This window comes from Nelumbo lutea, chromosome 6 (genome assembly GCF_056320005.1).
Source record: "Nelumbo lutea isolate HS-2025 chromosome 6, American lotus-T2T, whole genome shotgun sequence".
NCBI lineage: Eukaryota > Viridiplantae > Streptophyta > Magnoliopsida > Proteales > Nelumbonaceae > Nelumbo > Nelumbo lutea.
The window spans coordinates 26,395,350-26,416,077 of record NC_142689.1 but is presented as its reverse complement, the minus strand read 5'-3'; the positions used below and the strand labels follow the sequence as shown (position 1 = coordinate 26,416,077).

Below are 20,728 nucleotides of genomic sequence, written 5' to 3'. Positions count from 1 at the left end.
ACTTTTCCCCCTCTTAAAATCCAAAAAATCATGTATTCCGGATTTTCTTTAATATTGTTTAACCAAGAATTGTATTCCTTTCCATATCTGGTTAGTGGGAACTTATTAGATATTTCCCATGGATTTGCAGCTTGACTTAACGAATATTAACTTGCTCAAATAGTAAGTAGGGTTGTGAACTCAGCCTATATATCTATGCCAAACCATTGCCCTGAACTATTTGTATGTTCTACGATACGTCATACAAAATTTCTTTTCCTCTCCCTGTTAGAGACTAGGGCTCTTAATGGTTCAGTTCTGGTTTGGAACTGGGTGTTCCCGTCGCAAATCAATTATTAATTGGTTCTTATAAGATAGAGTCAGAACTGTTTTAATTATTAATGGGGAGAATCAGGTATATATGACCATACTTGGCATCTATAAATTATCTATCCTAATAGCAGCTTAAAACTTTATTTTTTTTTAATTTGGTAATATAAACTAAATGAAAATGAGAGTAAAATAGTAAACTATTTATAAGTTGATAAATCAAGCGTTTTTTTTTACCAAAATTAATATTTTATACATTGTTTATGAAATTTACCTATTGGAGAAGAAATATAATAAAATTTTACAAGAAAACCAGTAAACCTTTTTTATATTAATGATCATTATATAATCAGGAATTTTAAACCGTCTGGAATAACAAATAATTGATTGGGCAGGTTTAATTTGGTTAGGTTGGGTAGACACAAGCCATAGATAGATAGCCCTAGCTAGGTAGAGGAATAACAAACTAATTAACATTGCTATATATTGTATTGATGAGAAGAATTTGTTAATTATAAGAGAAATTGGAGGTCTTTAAGTAGTGTTGTTGGAGGTGAGATTAATAAAGAAAATCATTATTTCATTGTAGGTATGAAGAAACTATTACACCCTTAGAACATGCAGTGGCCTGAAAGCTATATATAGCACCATTTACGACATGGGAATGAGAAACATATGTAAGGAACTTCCTCTAGCTCTACTGTTGTTGCCTTATTGGTTAATCTCTCTGCACTCGTTCAAGGTACGTGGTTGTTGTCCATGACTTAAGCTTTATTGTCCGCTACTGCTCAGGTGTTAACCTGCACGGATGATGGAAGAAAGAAATTAAAACAAAATCATCATCAAAAATCAAAAATAAATTGAGTATTAGTTGATGCAGTTAATTGCAATGTGATGAATATTGAAGCCCCAACGTTAACTATCTCGGTGGCCTGAGGTGGGCTATATATGGCATCCCAACAAAAATTACAGAAAGAATTCATCCTCATCACCCAATTCTAAATTGGGAGTTGGGACACCAGTAAACCACAAAACGATAAACTATATATATAATCGGTTTGGTGGGTTCAGTAGTTCTCTATATATGGGATCATGCATATGCATAGACCGAACCCATTGACAGGAAATCCACCAACTGGGTCTAACGTATTTGACAGGGATCCCCTGAAAGCAAAAGCCATATGAATATAGTACATGCATGGGCCAGACAAACATTATAATGGAATGAAACATCTCTATCTTCAAGAATTAATTTCAGATAGGAGATATTCCCAAATCCGTGTTCATACAACTATTGCTTTCAAAACAAAACAGATGGGCTGTTAGCATTGGCAAAGAGTCCATAATTTGCATCTGTTCCGTTCGATTGATCACCTTAAAAAGAAAAGAAAGAAAGGAAACTGTGTGTGCGTGTGTCTTACCAAGTTTGACCTTATCCTTGCACTCCTGGTCGCACTTGGCGTCACAGGCAGATTTTTCCTCCCCACCCTTGCAATCGTCCCCGCACTTGTAGAGACATTCTACGAACTTAGGATCAGCACCTTCATCTGCTGCCTCGGAGAATTGCACCGCAGCAAAAAGAACCATGCATACCACCAACACTGCCACAATCTTGTTTGCCATCGCTTTCTCTCTTCTTTTACTTTGAATTCTTAGTTACTTACTTAGTATTACAATAGACGTTAGAGAGGAGACGACTTATTTATATGTGCAATTAGTGGTGATGTGGTGTTTGAATGGGTCCAAAATATATAGTTTCTAAATATGTGGTGATGAAGGCATCTGTTTCGCCCAAAAATAATGTCTCAATTCGTGGTTGACCATTTCTTCTTTCACTCATGATTGGTCATGTAGTCTGGTTCACACACTTGTGTTAATTTGACGAATAGTATTTGAACCCAAACCAAACATAAATACTTAATGGACCAATCTGGCCCAAGCATCAAGGCACTATTAATTAATGGAGAGGGAACACATCGCTGTGAAATTAATTTCACAGCTGGTTCTCTGTATCTATAAAATTGAAATCTCATGAAGAAAAAATTTCACCTTATTTTACGTGAACTAGCTAGTTGGATCTTTAGCAACCACAGCGGAATAATTGGTATGATACCTAGCTGGTTGTGTGGAGATGAGGGATCAAATCCAGTTACGACCAAGGTTCGGAGGTGTATGGGTATGGGGATGGGCTATCCCCATTGTTTAGCTCTATGTGCCAAGGAGAAAAAATGGTCTTTCATACCCTATCTGCAAGTGGAATCCAGAAAGAGAAACTGGTTTCCCAATTCAAGAACATTTTTATTTAAGTCTTTTAATGAATTGTGGAAATATTTGCCATTCAGATGGAGGTTCTGTTGCTCTCGTCTTGAATATGGTGGAAGTTGGGCTTCTTTAAGTTTCCAAGTGGAAGCAATTGTTGTATTGTCCTTTGTTTTAAGAAGTTAAAGGATTAGAAAATCATATTAGAATCAACTGTTTACAACTGATTTCACACCTTTCAAAACATATAGAAATTTGGTCAAAGGATTCAATCATCTTAATTTCTCAAGAAATGGAGCTAAAATTCACTTTTGTGTTGCGTTCAGGCAATAAAGGTTTTTCCTTTGGCTGCTCTTCATGATTTTTATCTAAAGAAGCACTGAATTTTGTTTTATTCCTGCGGTTTAACTTGCCTTATTTGAATTGTGATAGTGGTCGAATTCAGCGGAGTAGTTGTGTTGTTTTAGTTTATAGTTGGTGGTTGATAGGTCTTAGTTTCTGTTTTTTTTTTTTTTGTGTGTGTGTTTCTGTTTCATTGTTGAATGTTCTTTATTTGGTTCTTTTATTGGATTGAATTTGCTTTTTACCCCCAAAAAACACAAGAAAAAAAAATTCCACTAAACCAACAAGTGTAAAGAATATCCGTAAAGAAACTGAAAGGACATGTAGATTTATAGAGGTTCAGCCAAACCAGGCCTACGTCCTCTCTCTAGGCACACTACCTAAGAATTCCACTAAAGAAATCAGACCTTCTAGGTGCCAGGAAAGCCTTGATAATACTTGGGTTTTCTAGGTGCTAAAAAGACATTTAACCAGATAAACTTATATGTACTACTATTCCAACCTTTCAGAGTTATTTCTTATAACACTTAACAACTATCAGTTAAAAACCACAAACTGATCTTTCACCAGAAGAGGCAAGGAAGAAACGAGCTCGGGCGAGGTAAAAACCGTCCCCATTCTCTCAGTTCCTTCCCCCCTTTCAGCAGAACTTTTGGCAGTCCCCTTAACTAGAGATTTCAAACTCCCTTCTCTGGACAAGTATGATGGGTCCTTTGACCCCAACGACCACGTCGACGCGTTTCAGCCGCAAATGTGTGGCCTTCACCACCACCTTCAGAGGGGTGGTCCACACTTGGTACTAGAACCTAGCTTTCGGGTCAATAAAAAGCTGGCCCTAGTTCGTGCAGATCTTCACTGTGCACTTTGTTACCAGCAAAAGGTGTCTGAAAACCGAGGAAAGTATCTTCAAGGTGATCCAAAGAGAGGGAGAACCCATCCGGAGCTACATCAAATGGTTCAATGAAGCATGTTTGCAGATCCCTCGGTTAGACCCCGTGGTACAGCTTGCTGCGACCAAAAGAGGAGTGACTCATAAAGAGTTCAAATGGCACATGGTAGCTAGCCAGCCAGCAACCATGGCCGACTTCCTCAAACTCACGGACAAGTTTATGAGAACAGAAGAAGAGATCAACCAGAGAAACGAAGGCGGGGTTGAAAAAAGAAAAAGAGAAGGCGAGCCCTCCAACCCCGGCGACAGAAGAGGCCACAACCGAGAGGCGAAGCCAAGCCAGCCGTCCCGAGCTCCCTTAGCAGTTTGGACGGATTACACGCCATTGAACACAAGGCGGACCGAGATCCTGATGACGATCAAGGACGCCCCTTACGTAAAGTGGCCACCTCGCCTGAAGAGCAACCCCAACGAGAGGAAGAAAAATTTATATTGTAGTTTTCATAAAGATCACGGTCATAGCACTGAGCAATGTAATAATCTCCGCGACGTGATAGAAGGACTCATCCGTTGCGGGTACTTAAGAAATTTTGTACATTATGACAATAGTAATAAAGCAGGTCGGCAAGGGGAACACAGGAAGGATGTCCCCGAGCCGAGCAACAGACCGGCCGAAACCTTGCAGCGACCTCCCCCAGAAGAAAGGCCAGTCCGGGGAACCATCCACGTGATAGTGGGCGGTTCGGTGGTGGCAGGATGCACTTTGGCGGCAGCAAGGACGTCAGTTCGCGAAGCAGCCCAAGAGGAGCAGAACCCTCCCAAGAGGCCGAAGAAGGAAGAATCGATCTTTTTTACAGAAGACGATGCACGAGGTGTTCATTACCCCCACGATGACGCGCTCGTCATAAAGCTAAGGATCAGCGACTTCAAAGTCCGGTGTGTACTGGTAGACTCAGGCAGTTCGGCGGACATACTATTCAAATCGGCGTTCAACCAGTTGCAGTTGCAGAAAAGCGATTTGAAACCCGCTCACACTCCTCTAGTAGGCTTCAGCGGAGAGGAAGTCAGGCCCTTGGGAAAAATAACAGTACCTGTGGAAGTCGGCACATGGCGTGCACGGTAAGACTCAACCACGATTTCCTGGTGGTCGCGACCCCCTCCCCATACAACGCCATAATAGGGCAACCAATTACACATATTCTGCGTATAGTGGTCTCCACCTATTATCTGGCAATGAAGTTCCCCATGGACTTCGGTGTGGGGGTAGCACAGAGCGACCAACTTGAGTCTCGCAAATGCTAAGTTGCCGCCCCTGAAGGTAAAAACCAAGGCAGCCGACGATCTCGAAATAGAGCGACCCACGGAGCAGGGCGAGGAACGAGCTTCGCCCACTGAGGAAACAGTCGCCGTCCCGGCCTCGGCTACAGATCCGGCGTGAACACTACAGATCGGTGCCTCCGTCAACGAGCCTTTGCGAACTGAATTGGTGAGTTTCTTACTCCAAAATTTAGACATTTTTGCATGGTTCGCGGCAGATATGCCTGGTATTGACCCCGGCCTTATAACTCACAAGCTTAACACTGACCCTGTAGTCAGACCCATTAGACAGAAGAAACGCAACTTAGCCCCGGAGCACTGGAGGGCGGTCGAAAAGCTCCTCGCAGCGGACTTCTAAGTCGGCAGACCGCTGCTTGCCTTTCTTCAAGGCAATCAAAGGCAAAGGGTTCGAATGGACCCGAGATTGCCAGCTCACGTTCGACGAGCTGAAGACTTACCTCGCCACCATACCAACCTTAGCCAGACCCGAGGAGGGCGAGGTCTTAGAACTGTACCTCTCGGCGAGCGACGAAGTGGTCAGTTCGGTATTAGTAAAACAAGTAGATCGGGTCCAGCGGCCCGTCTATTATGTTAGTAAAATTCTGTAGGGAGCAGAAACAAGGTACCCGCAGATAGAAAAAATCACCTTCGCACTAGTGGTATCAGCTCGAAAACTCCGCCCGTACTTCCAAGCTCACACCGTCATTGTCTTAACCGACAAACCCCTAAGACAAGTTTTACTGAAGCCCGAGGTCTCCGGTAGGCTGACGAAATGGGCCATCGAACTCAGCGAGTATGATCTCCAGTACAAACCCCGGACCGCAATTAAGGCCCAAGCTTTGGCAGATTTTATCGTCGAGTGCACTTTCAGTCATGAAGCCCTATAGGTCGAGCCCGAGGTCCCCAGTTCGGGCGAACCCGGAGCTCCCGAGCCAATAAAGTCTGAACCCCGTGAAGTAGCAGCCAGTGTGGCATCTCTCCTGGTTAGGCGAAACGCGAACTGGGATGAGGAGCCCTGGATCCTTCACGTGGATGGTTCCTCGACCCAGTAAGGCAACGGGGCTGGAATAGTCTTATGCGGCCCGGGCGGCACAAAATTAGAATACGCACTACGCTTTGATTTCGCGGCATCCAACAACGAGGCAGAGTATGAAGCATTGATAGCCGGGCTGAACCTAGCGCGAAAGGTAAAAGCAAAGCACTTGGTCATCTGCAGCGATTCCCTGCTCGTGGTCAACCAAGTTATGGGCGAGTATGAAGCACGCGAGCTCTCCATGATCACATATTTGGCGAAACTAAAAAAGGCCCTGCTCAACTTCCAGTCACACTTCATCAGGCAAATCCCGAGGTCAGAGAACACTGAGGCCGACGCTCTATCCCGGTTAGCCAGCACAAGTCACAACAACATGAGAACCGTGTACATAGAGGATTTACCTCGGCCTAGTATTCACGGGGGGGTAGAGGAGGTCGCTCCCGTCCTCAAAGCAAAGCCGAGCTGGATCGACCCATTCACGCCTTAGCGGCCCAAGTGGAGAGGAGCTCGCGACAGACGCGAACTGCTGAGGCTGCCACCCATGCTGCTGAAGAGGCTTTCTATGCCGTCGAGGCGAATACCCGAGCCATTGAGGCGGCCACTTATGCTGCCGAAGAAGCTGCTCGCGTTGCCATGGGCAGGCAGGTGATGTCTCAGCGTGATGCCGAGGCCATGGGGGTAGTCGTCAAACACATGGCGGATTTGAAGTTGGACTTGCAGCATCAAGTCGAATATCTTTAGGAGGACATCAGGGAGAAGACGCAAATTTTTTCCCAAGGTATTGAAGACGCCAAAGAAGAAGGCTGTTGAAGACCATATTGCCTCTCCACATTTTGACGATCTGATGGTGGATTCTTACAGAAGGGGGTTCAAGATGAGCCGGTGGATGATCCGGAACATGTACCCCGACCTCGATGTTAGTGTCATATCCACTTCGCGCATAACTCAGGAGATGGCCAATGCTGCCGATGGTGAGCCAGACTCTGAAGGAGAGGCAGGGCCTTCGGGTGTTGTTGAAGTGCCTTCTGATGGCGAAGAAGTAGCTCCGGGCATGTAAAGATAATCTTTTTTTTTTTGAAGTGCCTTCTGATGGCCAATGTACTCATGTTTCTTGCAACGGAATAGATAAATCTTTTGCCCATGTTCCTTTTTCCCGAATTGATTCTTTGTCGAACTGATAATATGCCACTTGTATGGGTTATTGTACTTCGGCGACCTGTTTTGCCGCGAAGGCTTTTGCAACGAACCGATTTTTTGTCGAGCTAATAATATGCCCGACTTTTCTTTGCTTGTTTACACCAAGGTTCCTCTTGGCTCCGCATCGTGGCCCATAGGACCTTATAGCGATTTCGTCCACTTCGCTTGGCGGTTTATAGGTAGTATCGCCTTAAGTTCATGATGTTTCATGCTCGAGGTACTAGTTTGCCTTTCAAGGTTTCGAGCTCGTATGCCCCCCCGAGCACTCTCTTTACTTTATAGGGCCCTTCCTAGTTTGGTCCAAGTTTGCCCACGCCGGGTTCGGGCACCATAATCTTACGAAGGACCAGGTCGCCGACTCAAAAGCTTCGTTGCTTTACTCTAGCATTGTAGTAGCAAGCTACCTGCTGCTGGTAGGCCGCTGTCCAAATGTACGGGAGGTCCCTTACCTCGTCCAGTATGTCAAGGTTGGTATGTAACTCATCTCCGTTTGTCCGATCGTCATATGTTTCAAGTCGCAATGTTGGTACTTCGATTTCCGCCGGGATAACTGCTTTAGTGCCGTAGGTGAGGTTGAAGGGGGTTTCTCCCTGTGGCAGTTTTTTTTGTAGTTCGGTGAACCCACAAGACACTTGGTAGCTCTTCGGCCCATAGTCCCTTAGCACGATCCAGACGTGCTTTCAGTCTGCGCAGGATGGCTCTGTTCATTACTTTCGTCTGACCATTTGCCTGCGGGTGCGCAACTGATGTGAAGTTTTGCCGAATCCCCATGTTCTAACACCACTCTTGGAACTTGATATCCTCGAACTACTTGTCGTTGTCAAAAATTAGTATACGAGGTAACCCGAAACGACATATTATGTTCTTCCAAAAGAAGTTTTGTATGTTTCAGGCCGTAACAATTGCCAGAGGTTCGACTTATATCCACTTCGTGAAGTAATCTACTGCAACAACTAAGAATTTTCTTCCACCTGTTGCTGGCGGGAATGGCCCCAGGATGTCGATGCCCCATTGTGCAAAGGGCCACGGGCTGGAGAGGTATTTGAGGTCGGAAGCAGACTAATGGTGGATATTGGCGTGTTTCTAACACTTGTCACATTTTCTGATGAGCTCGACAGCTTCTGCCTTCATCGTTGGCCAGTAGTATCCTTGTCGAAGTGCTTTTTGGGCAAGTGCTCTGCCCCCCAAGTGTCCGCCGCACAGGCCTTCATGAGTGTCGCGGAGTACGAACTTGGTTTCGGTAGGTCGCAGGCAACGCAAGTAGGGGAGCATGTAGGACCGTCAGTATAATCGTTCGTCTATTATGACGTATTTGGCTGTCTGGCGCTGCACAGTCTTGGCCACATTGCATTCTGCAGAAAGGGTTCCATCTATCAAGAAGTTGAAGAATTCACCTACCAAAAGAAACAAGTGAGCAATGGAAGCAAAAGCGATAGAAAGTGAAGGCAGACGAAATCTGACTTACCACCATAGCATGTGTTACGGCGCGGCAGGCGACCTGATTCAAAGGAAGATCGGTCCACGCTGTGATCTCCTCAGGGAAAGTAGCCTCCCTACTCTTCTGAAGAGCATAGTTCGGCGTCAACACGCTCCTGAACTCCCCTTGAGCTCCCGAGCCCGAGGGCCCAGCTCGCGTATGAGCGGACCCAGAGTGAGCAGGAGCACTGGAGTATGTAGGAGCACCCGTATGAGTAGTCTCAACGTAAGGCGCCCCGGTAGTTTCATACATCGGCGGAGTCACCTCAGGCTCCCACGGTAGATCCTCCGACGTGTGGCCTGGAACTTGAGGCTCCTCATCCGGGGGCAGCTCGGTACGAGTTCGCTTGGCGACCCGCTTCCTCCTCTTCATGCCCTAGAATAAACGCCCCCACGAGTTCTCTCCGCATCCATCACAACTGTAGAACCGAGTTCGACATCAGAAAAAATGAAGGAAAAAAGCAAGCAAGAAATCACAGAACTAGAAACCTACCCGAACTCAGGCCGGCCGTAATAAGCTTGGCCTCCGTCAAGTACTCATGACACTTTAAACCTTGTCGTGCCCATTGCCGGAGACCCTTCACCGTCTCTTTGTCGAGAGTGACACCAGAATCAGGAGCGGCCTCACCCCACCCGGTCTGAAAGGGCCATCTTTGCGCACTTCGCATGCCGAAGTAGTCCCGCTTCCATGCCGGGACCTTATTAGGAAGATCGTGCAGAAGCTTAAAGCCTGGGCAAGGAGAAAGGTAACACACCCATCTTCCCCCAGGAAGAGAACTCGTTTGTCTCTTAAGCATCAAGATGGAGGAGAATATCTCTAAGTCTAAAGGGAAATTCTGCTCGCAGAAAAGGGAGACTGTCCCCACTAGGTTCCGAATAGAGTTCGGGTGAAGCTGGCCAATGGTAACGCCGAAGTGGTTTATGATTTTGACTAAAAGGGGGTGGAAAGGCAGTCGCAGCCCCGCGGCGAGCTGCTCTCGAAAAATCACGATCTCGTCAGGACCGTGTTCCCAAGGAAAACTACCCGAGGGAATGAAATATGTATACCCCCTAGGCATATTGTAAGACATGAGTATAGATTGGAGCCCCTCGGGCGTCATGGTTGAGGGACCAAACCTATCTAGCATCCGACCTTGGCGAGAGGTAGATGCCAAACTGCCCGAAGCTGCTCGGCCTACGGGTCCATAGTCATCCTCAAGTTCCACCTCGGGATCACTAAGGTAGTTGGGGGATACAACTCGGTTTGTAGAACTTACACCAGTCCTACTTGAAGAGTTGTCTGAGCTATCAAAGCTAGACATCGAGGAAAATAGGTGGATTCAGGAAGGTACTCACCGGAAGAAAGTTTTGAAGGCTCCGGAGATGGGAACAAGCCGAAAAACCTTGGAGGCTAAGTAACCAGCCTAGATGCGAGCTGAAAAACTTGGACGCGAGCTGAAAAGTTGGACGCGAACTCAATAGGCAAACCGCAGTAGTGACAAATCGACTGGGGTCCCCCACTATTTATAGCTACAGTAACCAAGAACCAACCGTGCAGATCAAAGACGATCCGGCGGCCCACATTCACGCTAACAGCACGTCCCCTGAGGTCAAGACGTGATTGGCGCACGTCTTTCCGAAAAGAGCAAAACATCAGTGCACGTCTTTTGAAATCGACGTCACGCCGGCGCATGTCTTTCTGAAACTAACCGCGCCGCACGTCCCCCTGCAACTGACAAAAACCGCCAGCACACGTCTCTTCAAAACGACAGAGGCGCGCTTTCTTCAAATTTAAATGACCCACTGTCACGTCCCAGTGGCACGAATTTTTGAAATTTAAAACACGCGTTGTCACGACCATCAACATTCATGAGCAGTAGGCACGTTTCCCGCCTTCTCAGAACCGAAGAACCCTGGCAAATGCAACTCGCGCAATCAAGATCCGAAGGATGGGACAAATCCACTTACCACCTTGCAAAACTCCCCGCACCAGGGTAAGACCCTTGGCGCGAGGAGTAGGGAGCAATTGATGAAGGATGATTTGGCCCGACCTCACAGTTATGCGACACGTGGCAAAAGCAACAGCTCGGCACAAAAGCAAGCCTAAGGCGTTTTCACCAAGAGGAGAAACCAATGGACCGAACTCACCCTTGCCCCAAACCGGAAAGTAATCCACTAGCCTACCTTGCAACAGTTCGGGACATACCTCGCCGAACTGACCTACCTAGTAACAGCTCGAGATACACCTCGCCGAACTGACCTGCCCTATACATACCTCCGAACTCAAGACTTCGCCTCGCTCACCACTCCACACCTTCAGGGCACCAAAACCAAACAAACCGTACTATGCCTGACACTGAGGAAGTCCGTTCCCAAGGGTGCCGCACCTGACTGGCTTAGGATTTGACGCTTGACGGCCGCACTCTAAATGGCCACCTGCCACCGCCACCTGACACCGCCATCTCTAGTTGGAGAGACGGTTAGGCAGTGACGGTTCTGTCCCAGCAGAAAGGACGACGGCCGACCTGACAGATGTAAGGGTAATCATACCCGACCTGACAAGGGTCTCGGAGCGAATGTGCGAAGTGATTATAAGAGCCCCCTGCCCCCAACGAACAAGGTATGTGAACTTTGTGCCATCTGGTCTACACTTTGCCTTTGAGAGATTACTGACTTGAGCTTCAGAGTTATCACACCGGGTTCCCCCCAGAGTTCTCTCATTTTTCCCGTTTCAGGCTCCCCGACGCTCCAACTCAAAGGCGAGTTCGTTGACAGCTAAGACCGACCGGATTGCGTTCCATCAGCATACATACCAATAATGAGGTGGAAGGTGATAATGAGTTACTAATTGAAAGGTATGGCTCTTCGATCATTGTTGGTCAGTTTCTTACACAGTCAAGAGAATCAAATGCTTTCGTGCTTCCCCTCTACCTGGAGTAAAGTTTTAAAGTGGCCTGAATAGGCTCTTTCAACTTTATTTATGTCCTTTCCTTCTCCCTTCAAATTATATCACGTACTTGTGAGATGAAAACAAGGCCAACAGCATTAACAAAAATGGTTTGGAGGGATAACAAATAAGCATGTTTGTCCCTTTCCATGTTTCATTCTAGTTTATGTTGAGATTTTTCTATAAATTTATGAAATTTAATATCACTAGAGATTAAATTTTACGGGTTTGATTGACTAATTACATACCTTGACTCTATAATTTTCATCATCATCATCACTATATCTCAACTATAAACTATATATATGGGATCAGCTACATGAATCCTATTTCACTAATTCATCCTATTTGAAACCATATCCACCGCTAAATTATTAGTGCATCGTTTCTTACTATTTATACGTACCCATGTCCTTTTTTGTCTTTACCCCTATCTCTTCTAGCCCTTCCACTTGTAACTGGATTTGTTGGTGGTCTTCTATGCATATATATATAACCAAACCATCTTAGTCTACTCTCTCATTTTATCACTTATTGGGTCTAATCCTAGGATTTTATACATTATTTGTGTTTTTTTTTCTTTTTTCCTTTTCCACTTTTTCTTTCTCCCCTAATATTGTCCCAGAATGGCCTTCGGGACCAAGCCCAGATGTTCTTGGAACTGAGCCTAATTATCATTAGGGTTGCAACTTGAGTCGGGCTTTTGTGAATATTTGAATGGACCCTGCCTGAAGCATTGTAAAATGTTAACTTGGGCCCATGTGAGTTGCATTGCACTGCTTATTTCCTTGCTAGCCGAATATTGATTCACCCCTACTTATGTCTAGGGAACCTGACCTCTCCCAACTCTTTTTAAAGGTCTAAAAGATTTCCTAAAGAATCAATGATCTAGCTACCCAGGAAGTTTTCACCTTAATTATATGCAAGATAATTCATGATTGTTGTTGTTGCAATCCCATCTCAAACATATACATTTGATTTTCTCGAAATTTCCTATCCATGCGAGGCACTCACTCTACTAGATCTCTAGCAGCTCAATCTTCAGTTCCTATCTTCATAAGATCAACTCTTCTCTTTATGCACCATTAATTGAAAGTTCTGATTTAACCATCAAAATTGATCCTCGGAGAGAGGTAGGGTGGAGAGACCCCATTTCACCAAGACTTCCTTTCTTTGACTTCAACACGTTGGATTTGAGCCTCAATTTTCACATACAAATATAGTTCAGGGTATTGGTTTGGCTTTGATAGGCCAAGGCCACAACCCGACTAATTACTATTTGCCTAAGTTATTACTCGTTCACTCTTGCTGTAAATCCATGTGAAATATCTAAAGTGTATGGCAAGGACATGACTGAATATAGTATTGAATCGATGCAAAATTACACCCAAAAATTAAAAACATGGTGCAATATGACACCCTTATATAGGTATCTCAGGCCAGTGGTCATAGCTGCTGAGCCTGAGTTATCCAGACTTGGCAACAATCTGAACCCATTTCAAAGTCGTCATTTAATTAGACTCAATTTGGAAGGAGTATAAAACTATAAATACAAATATGCAAGTATAAAATATAAGATTTTACACTCTACATATTTGTATTTATACTCTTAAACTGCCTTAACGTCACTTTAATTTGCTTCATTAATTACTCTGAGGCTGTTGATAAAATGGATAGAATTTTTCAGCCTGAAAGTTTTGTGCTATATTTTTGTCCAATAAAAACTTTATTATTTTTCATTAAAATTAAAATAAATTAAAAGAAAGATTGGAAAGCAAAGTTCCCAAGTCAGCTTTAAGCTGACAAGCTGTTGAGGGTTATAAAAAGAATAATCCCTAGTGTTGGACAAACCAACAGAAACGTGTTCGATCTGCTTAGCTTAAACTATATATTGGATTGCTGTGTGCTAAAACGAACCCACGAGAATAATTGAGGCATAAGAATAATAAATTTTGTAAAAAAGAAATAGTAGAGATAAAGTCGTGTTTGACTGCTTTCTTAATAAAAATGTATAGCGCATTAGAAATTTACAATCTTATATTGCTAATGTCCTATTGATGACCAATGGAGGTACAAGTTCATGCGCATGCACACACTAATTAATTCAGCAGCTTCTGCAACGACCACTACTGTGGTAGCGGCACACACATTGAAGGAAATCCCATCGCTCGCACGACCCAGTTCCATTGTACCTCTCTAAGCATTTCTTCTTGCAGATCTCTTCTCCTCTACAGTTCACATGCAAGATTACTACAGTGCACAGTTTTGCTTCTGCTTGGGGCACCAACACCATCATCTCATCTACTGTGTGTTCAATCGTAATTAATCCTGGTTAGTTTATTAACTCAGTGTTGATATATCATATATATGCATGCTTGTGGTGTGTGGCCACTTAATTAACTAGACTATTTTGAAATAACTCTAAAGAGTGTTAGAGAATAAAAGCCTATTCAGACAGACTCTCTTATGCAAAAATCAATTGGGCTTTAAATGTAGATAAGTACAGATTCACTCATATAATCGTATGGAACTATTCAACCTAAAAGTTTAAACTGTTGGATGAGATCCCTGAATAGATTCCGTTCTCTAACAAAGAGAAATTAACAGAGGTTGAAAGAGCAAACCTGAGGCCAAAACCAACAGCATGAGGAGAAAATAAGAGAAGGGAGAAAGCCTCGGCATCTCAGGCTAGCGACCAGAAGACTGAAAATCCCTTGTACTCTCTAGTTTTTTTATAGCTAGGATCAAGTAGTAGTGTGGTTGACGTGGCCACTACAAGAGAAGATAGAGATTTAGATTTACGTAGTTTTTTCTTTCTTTTTTTTTTTTTTTTTGATAGATGAAAAATCATTAAACTAAACATAAGAACAGAAATTACAAATAACAGGTTCCAGCAACTTTACAAATCTTGTATAAATTTTCTTACATTTACCTTTCTTTTCCTACCATTTCCTTCAAGCCAAACATACCCAAATAATAAAGCTTTAGTTTTACTAACATACCCATATCTATATATCTAGTGGCACTACAGTGTATCCATCACTAATATTAGAATTTTTTAGTTACATTTATTAGTGAGTTTCATTATAAAACTTAAGATCATCACTATATCTTCACAATCAGTAACATTTTACATATGATATTCACTAATTTAAAAAATACTAGTGACGGTTTCGTGAATGTTTCCATAGACATAAAGACCATCACTAAATTAATTTTTTTTTTTTTTTTTGTTACAGACAATCCTAGTCACAAATCACTATATCCTATAGCATAAAACCCTATTAAAAAAATTAGATAAAATTCAATAATTTCAATTAAGGGTGCAACTTGGGCAGGCATAAGCGCCCAAGGTAAGCCCGGACTTGCCCAACCCACAATTTTAAATAGGTTGGGCTTGGATTTTCAGTGTTTAGAAGGGTCTAGGCCTAAAAGTTTGGTCTTTTTTATTTTTTGGGTTAGGCTTAAGCCTATCTCGGCCTTAGGTAGCATGAGTCATGTTCAAACATGACTTGACCTTGTTATAACTCAAGTCCAATCCTAATATATACATGCATGTATATATAAGCATATATTTGCATACATATTGTATACATGCATACATAGGGGTGGCAACGAGCCGAGCTTTTCACGAGCTGCTCGAGTTCGAGTTTGGCTCGAGAAAAGCTCAGCTTGGCTCGGTTTCATCCGAGCTCGAGCCTAATTCAGTGGCTCGATTAATAAACGAGCCGAGCTCGTACCTACTAGAGCTCGGCTCGTGAGGCTCGCGAGCCAGCTCGAATATATATATATATATATATATATAATAAAATTATAGAAAATAATATATATATATATAATAAAATATTATAATTATTAAATTTTAAATATAGAATATTTTTTATATAATTTTTATTTTTTATAAAATATTTATAAAATATATAATAAATATTTTTATAAAATTTAAAACGAGCCGAGCTCGAGCTTATGAACTTTTGACTCGAGCCGAGCTTGAGCTCAAGGTTCTTGCTCGAACCGAGCTCGAACTTGGTACTATTTAACTCGGATCGGCTCAAATCCATCCCTATGCATACATCATGCATTTATGCCAAAATTTAGTGTGGGATGATTAAACAACTTAAGCCTGGCCCAAACCCAAGCCAACCCAAGTGCATTAAATTTCAGTACGGGTTGGGCCTAGGTTGGGGGCTTCACCTTGGGTTTGGTCTAGGTTTGGGCCAGAATACTTCTAGAGGCTATAATTAACTTTGCGCTCAGTTCAGAATTTTTTGTGCTTCTAGAGGTGATAATTAACTTCGCGCTCAGTTTGGAATTTTTTGTGATATATGCATCCCTTTTTGAAGTAGTGTTTTCCTAAGACCCACAAATCAGTAAAAAAAAAATATTGACTTAATCACTTGATCAGAAACTTGCTGACCTTTACAGTTAAACCATTGACCCATTTGACCTGGTTATTGAATCATAGTTTGTACATTAAAAAAATGTATTAAAACTTCCAGATACCATATGTCTTATTTATAGGTCGGGAATATGTTTTTTTTTTATTTTGGATAAATTTTCAATATATGCATGCTCCATAATGCCAAAGGTGCCCTGGTCCATTATTTTTGTCAAAACAAAACCCTTTTTTGCCTCAAATTTTAATTTGTCTTTTCCATTCATAAAAATAAAAGCTAAAATAAAAAATATATATTAAAAGTAGCCAGTCTTATAATTGTAAACTAGCTTCATATATATAAAATGTAATTAGACCTTAGTTCACAAAGTAGCCACTCTTATACCATTACACCAAACAATGGCCCCTTACTTCATATTTAACATAAATTATTAAAATAAGTATCATGTTTTTACATTTTATTTATATTCAATTAAACTCTAGATTTAGCATTATTAATATTTTTGTGACTTCTATAAGAATTTCATTTACATATCCTAAGTCACTCTACTATATCATCGTATCAATGTGTTTCCTGAGTTTAACCAAAATGTGTATCTTAGAGTTCACCTTTTGGGTATTCTTGGATACCTTTTCAACCTTTATGTATTTAGTCAGAGTTTGAGTTTTACCACACCTCATAATTGAAAGTTTTCAATTTGATGTTTACCATTTTGTAAGGTCAAATTGCTCATTGCAGAAAAAGGTCAAAGGAATTCAATGATTTGCTACTATTATATAAGTCAGAATTTCTCAAACCATGTGTCCGCCAATCCGCTTAGCTCAGACTAGATTAGATCTGTTCACGAGCCGGGCTTTGGACTTGAATTTACACTGTATCGAGTTTGGGCTTTGAACCGGGCCCATTAAAATTTTGAAAAAAGTCAAAACTGAGTCCAACCCATGGTCTAAATTAAATAGAGGTATGCATATAAGCCTTCTTACCCGCATTGAGGTCTGCATATGGTTCTGATCAACGTTGGTCCACTCTCCTTCAAAATCGTAAAAAAACATTCCAACAAAAAAGAACATGGAACACTAACTGAACTTGACCAATATAGCGTGCTGTCATATTTCAACCTAATCGGACCATAATCTAGATTAAGATAGTAATATACCGTTAATATAACTCATTTTTTGTATAGAATACCATATCATTAATATAATTCTGTAGAGAAGATTGTTCAATCTGCTGTCATCCATTCAATGGATGTTTTCTTGAATAATCCTTTATTATTAGATAGGTTAGGTGAGGTTCCGGAATAGGTTTTTGTTCTTTAATACTGCCCTTTATGTGTTAGATGGACCAACAAAACATTGGATTGAACCAATCCAGTCTAAAATATTTATTTGATCGGATTGGACCTGGTCCAATATCTGGTCCATTTGTTATAAGATAAAGAATATAAGTATTAATTAAAATTAATTTAAGTTGAAACTAATCTAAATTAAAACAAATTTGGACAGATTAAACGGTTCAGACATTGAATTGAGTCGATCCAAAATTGGATTGAACCTGATACATAATGGACTGACATTGGACTGCCAATTGACACCCCTACTTACGCGAAAGAAAAATTATTCCACCCTCAACATGAAATATTTGATATGGCCTTATACCACACATAGGCTGCTGGTCCAACAAGTGAGACATCAATTATTAAAGCCTCGGTCTTCAAGGATTCTATCTGGATATATTCAATTAGGAACATGTTTCCTACACTATTCAGTTAATTAAGGTAATTGTTGGTAACAGTTACGGTAGTGGGCCAGAAGAGCCGAACTGGTTGCCGGGTCAGCCCAGTAGCTAGTCATTCCCTGCCAAAGGAAGCCAGCCTTTTCTTAAGAGCCCAGGTTTGTTTCTGAGACATTAGAGTCTTGATTGAGCCCAGTTCTTACATATCCAATGTTACTTCACGTGTCTCACCTAGCTTGTTTGTCTTACAAGAATAAACAAAAAATACAAAATAATTCCTAGGGAAAAGTGAATATATAGCAATTTAAATAATTCTCTTTTTTATTCTCAGATCGATGGAACCCATCTGGACCACCATTAAAACTGCCATTACCAATTGGTTACGTATATCTCTCTTTGCTGCTTAACTTGTCTAGCTAGCTCAAGGCCTGTTTGATGGGCTGCTTTTTTTTCCTTTTTTTATTTTGACCAAACTACTTTCCAATTTTAACAGCATGACTTTCTGGCCACGTGGTGAATGCCTTGTCCGTCAGTCATGTTAATTCTAACCCTTAACAAATTAACAACTACATGGCAATAAATTAAACATTTTTCTGGAATTGTGTTCGCTCAAAATAATGTGAAGATATTTCCAAAGAAAAATACTGGAAACCATGGAAAAGATATGTGCATTAATAAAGACAAAAATAACAAAGTTAAAATCACATCATAGACATTTCAAATGTTTCTAAGGCTCAGGAGTACAAATACAAGGTTTTGCACTCTACCTATTTGTATTTATACTCCTTCCATGAAATGAATCAAATGATGTCATGACAAGTAGTATCTACAATTTTGAAAAGCTGCAAAGCTCTCAAAAATGCTCAACGCCCAGGAATTGAAATGATCAAAACGGACACACATGGAGTCATTTTGGTAGGGTAGCTGTAGTACTAGACTCCACCGAGGTTGATGGAACCACCTCTATCCTCATCCCCATTCACAGACTTCAAAATTTAATCGCACTATACGAAATCTGGGCTGAAAAAAATTAGAGTCTGCGTTTATTCAATCCAATCCCGGCAGCATCGTCGCAACCCCCACAGAAAGTACTCAATCAAAGTCAGTTATGTATGGCAGTGGGTTCATGGGAGGGGGTCCATTGTCAAAAACGAGGGATTGACCTTGACTTACAAACGTAAAACTAGCAGACGAAATCCGATCTTTCCGTGAGACTCATACTGTCTCATCTTCCACGACAACATTGATACTTGATAGTCTAGTCACTATGATTCAACTCTTTTGTCACTATGCATGCGTGTTACTCTCTCTCTCTCTCTCTCTCTCCTGTGACCAGCCGCAGGGATTGATTGTAAGTCACTCCTACGTTCTCCTTGTATCCCCTGAGATTGAAGCTCTAGGGTTGCGTGCAGCTTATAAAATGGTAATTCACGAGTAGTATGATGCTTTTCCTTTGACCTTAATCAGTGGTCTGGTTGCACAAGAACGAGGAATTGTTATTTGTTAGAGACTTGGTGTGACTATAATTAATAAATTAATGTACTAATTAAAACATTGCCTTACATGTTTCTTTTGATGAGAATGCTGACAAGCATGTAATCTAGCCCCTAAACCCTAATTAGGGAAGCAAGCATGTGATGGTGCAACAAAAGTAGTCTGATAAGTGGTTAACTTAATAATATATAATATAGTACCTTAAATTCCTAACAATCTTGTATCAATTTGAGTGTAAGCATGGATCAAGTAGACTCCTATTATGTGATATTCCTACTTAGCAGTTGTTAATTAATCACATATAGGCCAAATGGGCAAGGCTTGCATCTTCATCATGGACCATTCTATGGTTTGATCAGTACGTCAGTGGGAGGTGGAGAGATGAAACCAACACAGACAGTCCTCTCTCTCTCTCTCTCTCCTCTCCCCTCTGGGGGAGAGTCATAATGAAACTGGGAATTTACTAGGCAAGGGCCAACATTGGGAGCAGGCTTTATTTGGGGCTCTTCTCACTTCTCAGTTGCTGATCATTAGAATCACATGCTCCCCACCTCCAAACTCCAATTAATTCCGCCTTCTTCCAGCAGGCCAGATAAGAAAATGGATCAAAGAAGTAAGGCCCAGCAAGCTGCTGCTGCCGCTGCCGCTGCGGCATATGTCAGAAGAAGCTAAGGAGAAGAAGGTGGAGATGAGAGAGAGAGCTAGCTAGCTTCGACCGTTGGGGTCTCCCAACAAAAATCCTGAGCTGGTCTGCCGTTCCGTTATTTTCACGGGTTTTGCATGCAGTGTCAGATCAGATGTGCTTTCAAAGAGCTGGAGACACGTGGCCAAATAGGTCTACCTGCTAGAGAGTATGACGCCATTACCATTATCTTCCCTCTCGGCAACCACGTCAGAGGCTGCCGGAAAAAGGAAACCTACACGCACCCACTTCTCTCCAGCATACCAACCCCACCACCACCACTTTCCATCAGCAACTAGCAACCTCTCTCTCTCTCTCTCTGAGCTCATCGGAGAAACAAATGTGGGCAGGGAAATATATTTAATTACAATAGTGCCACACGTCTGCTCTGCTCAGTCACTCCACTCCAGTACTCTACATCTAAACAGGTGAGCTCACAAAACTATGAAACTGTGGACTTGAGGAATGTAGCAATATTTAGTAGAAATATTGATTCATTAATGGTTCCATCCGCCCATCAAGTTTCCTGTCCTCACTCTCTCTCTCTGACCTGTTTACTGTATCTCCCTGCTGCACGTCAAAGATTTTCTTTAATTTCTTAGGACAACCCAATCTGGTTAAAAGCTTAAATATATCTATCAACCAACAACACTTGTATACATTCAATTCTCTT

General features: G+C 42.2%; 2 long non-coding RNA genes across 2 annotated transcripts; both read right to left on the bottom strand.

The window, feature by feature from the left end:
- Window positions 1-868: 868 nt before the first annotated feature.
- On the bottom strand, window positions 869-1,986 carry LOC148848077 (uncharacterized). Its single transcript, XR_016100869.1, has 2 exons — window positions 1,731-1,986; window positions 869-1,109 (listed from the first exon to the last, which is right to left on the bottom strand). It is a non-coding gene; the product is annotated as an uncharacterized LOC148848077 (long non-coding RNA).
- An 11,691-nt stretch (window positions 1,987-13,677) lies between these two features.
- LOC148848076 (uncharacterized) lies at window positions 13,678-14,491 on the bottom strand. Its single transcript, XR_016101497.1, has 2 exons — window positions 14,373-14,491; window positions 13,678-14,052 (listed from the first exon to the last, which is right to left on the bottom strand). It is a non-coding gene; the product is annotated as an uncharacterized LOC148848076 (long non-coding RNA).
- Between the last annotated feature and the right edge of the window lie 6,237 nt (window positions 14,492-20,728).